This window comes from Gekko japonicus, unplaced genomic scaffold (genome assembly GCF_001447785.1).
Source record: "Gekko japonicus isolate JY-2015 unplaced genomic scaffold, Gekko_japonicus_V1.1 scaffold200, whole genome shotgun sequence".
Classification (NCBI taxonomy): domain Eukaryota; kingdom Metazoa; phylum Chordata; class Lepidosauria; order Squamata; family Gekkonidae; genus Gekko; species Gekko japonicus.
The window spans coordinates 1,042,986-1,047,568 of NW_015160214.1; the positions used below are offsets into that span (position 1 = coordinate 1,042,986).

General features: G+C 42.8%; 1 protein-coding gene across 2 annotated transcripts in view; it reads left to right on the forward strand.

Moving 5' to 3' along the window:
• ZHX3 (zinc fingers and homeoboxes 3) overlaps positions 1-4,583 on the forward strand; it is a 59,611-nt gene that overhangs the window by 28,575 nt on the left and 26,453 nt on the right. For both annotated transcript variants that reach the window (XM_015410480.1, XM_015410472.1), the window contains exon 2: positions 2,229-2,338. The gene's annotated coding sequence lies outside the window, so the exon portion shown is untranslated. The remainder of the gene's footprint in view (positions 1-2,228; positions 2,339-4,583) is intronic.

The window sequence follows — 4,583 nt, forward strand, 5'->3', positions numbered from 1 at the left end:
CCCCCCCCCACGCCCCCCCCCCCCAAAAAAAAATTCCCAGGAATATCCCATTTTGAAGTTGGCAAACCTACCTGGAACTGAATTTGCTCCAGTTCACCTGGCAAATTGGGGCAGAATGTGGACAGGGATGTTCTTTGGGACACAGACTGGTTGTCTTGTACTCTGTAAAGCAATTTGATGGTGCTAAACAAATAAAAATGAGTAGCTATGAGCAGTTATAATTGGATGGGGCAGAAGAACTGGAAGGGGATGAAATTGCAAGTGCAGCATGGCAAGGCGGTAGGAGTATGTTCCCTGCCTCCAAAGCAGCAGCTGACCAGGCAAATAGACTGAGAACAGGCGCAGGGAAATGTGCAAAAGAGAGAAAGATAATGTCATCTTTAAATCTTTGCAAACATTTTTGCACCTCTCCAAAACTGTGACTTTTTTTTTAAAGGAGTGGGGGGGGGGGGGGGAGAGAGACTCTATCTCCCCCTCCCCTTTAGTCTAGATTGTTGCTTTGCTCCTGGTGCTATAGTTTTTGCAACATCGTAATTGTATCAGGGATTGTAATTCAACTCCTCAGGAAACAGGGTTGACTAAATGCATGTTAAACCCTCTCCGGCAGCAAGGATCATGAATTCCTTTTAGAAGCAGTGAAATTACAGTATCTTGGATTTTTTTATGTGTTCTTTGTATTTTGTATTGGTGAGAGGTTCACATTTCTTTACAGGCACCTGTTTGTTAAATTGATTGATGGGCTTTTAAACAAAGAAGTTAGTTTAACGGTGTCCAGGTTCTGAGTAGACAGATTTAACTAGCCACTTTGAAGGAGGAGAGGAGGCACACAGTGTAAAGTCAGGTTGCAGATTTAAATATAGCTATGGGTTATAACAGTATCGGTTTGGTTGTAACTTGTGACAGCTTCTCTAAACAACTTCCTGGCTTGTGGTATTTGGGACTTCTAGCTAGAAAATGACATGAATTGCTTCTGGTGATTTGAATTTCAGTGAGCACTGGTTATTCGTTTTATTCTTCATGTTTGTTTTTCTGCTTTCCCTTAAAAATGAAAAAGATCCAAAGCTTTGTCAAATGATCATTAGCCATAATAGTGAATAACCACAACAACTGATTGCCAGTACTGAAGACTAGCGGGGGGGGGGGGGGGGGGCGTCTCTTGAGCCCACTCCTTGTAACCTTCCAGAGGCATTTGCCTGACTCCTGCAGGAAGAAAAAAGCTAGCCTAAAGGGTATCCTGTTTTGATTTACCTGCCAATTCATATATTTTTCACTTACTATATTGTTAAAATGGGAAGTTAAAATAGGGGAATGTTTACCAACAGTACCTGAAGACAGACTTTTTTCTTATGGAGACATAAAGTGCTTTGTTTTTCCTTTTTTTCTAGAGTGGAAAATTGAGGCACCCCTGCATATATTTTCCTTGTGGTCTCTCAGAGCTCGCCCTACTGATAAATAGTGGATAGTGATGAAAGCTCAACCTGAGATTTTGTCCTGGTCCAAAAAGGAGGCTGGTTCTTGATGGGCTAGGAGGAAGAGAAGACAGAAGCTCAGAAAGAGAGTAGCTCCCTTCCTGGGCTAGAACACTTCTCCCTGACAAGCAGGTGTTCTGTCTGCAGAGAAGTTTTGTGTAAACACATTTTCTCTCACACCTGCAGTGTCTCACACCAGTGCTGAAATCTGTGGTGTGCCTGTTGGCAGAGAAGGGGTACTCTGTGTCTCCTATTAGCAGAAAATGGCTGCAAGTAGCTGCATTGATCCAAAGCACAATCTAGTCATATAAAAACCTTTACTAGGACCAACACGAATAACACAAAACAGTGTGCAAGCTTTCAGGTTCTCCATAACTCTTCATCAGGCTAGGTGTTAATGTCGTTTAGATCAGCTGCTGTTTTATGATTTCAATTTCTCCTCTCTCTCCCCCCCCCCTGTATTTTCCCAGAAGACCAATAATACAACCTGTTATCAGCAACATTATAAATCTGCATATCTGCCCAGTATTCTACACAGGATGCTCACTAGATGAGACCTTAATATCTTGACCTGAAACTTTTTTCTCCTCCTGCCTTCATCTTTTTTTTAAAAACTTCAGTTTTATTAAAGTAGTTAAATTTGTAATAATGTTGGACTAGATTGGCCCCTGGTCTGACTCACTTAAGGCCAGTCTTGTTCTTAATTTGAATTGGTAGTAATGAATTTCTAGGCATTAATGCCATCTTGTCTTCTCACAGGCCTGATTCCAGAGGGCTGCAGCTGTCAGGATGCATCGGTTGTAGGATGCCTACAAGAAAAGAGAAGGAGATGGCAAAGAATATATTAAGAGACTGTTAAAGATCTACAGGTATGGATTGGCCTTGGTATTAACTCCACTTGGAATTGCTTCACTCTTGTACATGTTTAATGTCATCACAGCTTTGTAATATAAATATATTACCGTATGATAGAAAGATGTCAACATTTAATATGTGATTATTATTTTTTACAGAGGCTGTATTTCAAACATATTTCTTCTTTCTCTTCCATTAAAAGAAACATTCCTCACTGGCTGCAAAGTTATTCTACTATATTTGTTGCTGTCATCCCTAGTCTGCCTGTCTGTCACTTCCACGAACTTTTAAAGCCGTTTGTGGTGGTTCAGGGATAGAACAGAAAACGGGGGCTTAAAGGGACTCCCAGTTTAAACCAAGCTGCAAGAGAGAATCAGCTGAGGCGGTGGGAGCTGAGGAGCTCAGTTTAAACTGGACTGCCCAACAGAACCCCCAAAGGAGCAGATCCTGTGGGGATGATTCTCCCCACAGGCTCTGTTAGGGAGCCTGGTTTAAACCAGACTGCCCAACAGAGCCCGCAAAGGAATCGATCCTGCAGAGAGAACTCTCCCTGCAGGGTCTGCTGGTGCTATGCTGGGCAGCCCAGTTTAAACCAGACTGCCGAACAGAGCCCGCCAAGTGGCCTATCCTGGGCTGGCTCCTCTTGCAACTTGGTTTAAACCATGCTGCAAGAGGAGCCAGCCCCAGCCAAGGTGGTGCAAAGCTCTCAGCTCCTGCTGCCCCAGCTTTCCCTCAGTATCATGTCACCTGTCAGCTGTCATTTCTCCAAGCTAAAGAGCCCCAAGTGTTTTAACCTTTCTTCATAGGGAAAGTGTTCCAACCCTTTTATCATTCTAGTTGCCCTTTTCTGCACTTTTCCCAATGCTATAACATCCTTATATTGTAGGTTTAAATCTGACCTCCTACATAAAACTCTTTCTGCTGTGCTGTGGGTAATAGATTTTAGTGGCATGAGCTGCACTCTCAGAAGTCTGTTTGCTCTGTTGAGAGGAGGCTTTTCTCCCTGAAGAAGAAACTGTCTCTGGACAAGATGGGTGTCTTCTTGTCAGGACTGGTGTACTCAGGCAGGATAGGGTCTAACTTGATCTGGTCTGCTCAAGCAAAAAGTCTGCTGTCTGAGAAGCAGGTTGGAGTTGTTGCCGAAATTGCTGTCTATCATTTGTATCTGCTTTAAAAGCACTCTCTATCCTGACAGTCTTGCCTCATTGATCCATGCTTATTTAACCACTTGGTTGGATTGCCATAACTGCTTTCTGTTGGGCTGCCCTCGAAGTAACTTGGAAACTTCACCTTGTACAGAATGCAGCGGCCCACCTCTTGGCTGGAGTAGGGATCTTTGCACATATAGCAACTTTTTCACAATAGCTGCAGTGCTATTCAAGGTGCTAGTTTAAGCCCTTGATGATCTGAGACTTACATCTCCCTCTTTTTGGAAAGTACATCTGATCTCTATGGCACCTCTGACCTCTTTGGTGATGATGCCTTTCTTGTGGAATGGTCTGCTAGATAAGATACTTGGGGTTCCCTCTCAGACAGGGTTTAGAAAACTTTGGATGACCTTTCTTTTCCAACATACCTTTGGAAATTAACCCCAACTAATGCTGAATTTTTTGGATACAGCTTGTCATTGTCAGGTTTTGGTTGTATTTATATATGGGGGGGGCTGAAGTTTGAGTTTGGATTACAAGTGGACTTTTTAGAAATTAAGTGGAACACCTGGGTGACTGTTGCAAGCCAGCTTGTCTTCTAGCAGCCATCCCATAATCTAGACAGTAACAGTAACAGGTTTCTACAGTGGCTCTATGCACTGGAATCTAATGCAGGTAGTCAGGCACATTTCCCCTTTTGAGGTGAAGAACTGCACATACTGAGCTTCCCTGTGGAGCAACCACCTCACATAATATGTTTGGGGTATGATGGAAAGGGAGAGGTTTGTGTCTGCTTCCTCTGCCATGCAGATTGCAATTTTGGCCATTAAGTGTACAAACCAGGCTTTCAACCAATCCGATCTTAAGAGCTTTGCCTTGAAGCATTTGTTATAACTTGATGCCACTTTGTGTATTTTGAGTGGGATCCAAAATATGTCTGTTAATATCTCTGTGTTCCATTTGCTGATATTGTAGGCATGGATCCATATAACAGTCAAAAAGCAAGCCTGTAAAGCTCACAATAGCAGGAAACTTTGATAAATTGTGATAAGCCTACAGCAATTATTTGTGGGCAATACTCTGTCATGTAGGGTTTTTTGGTCTTTCTTTT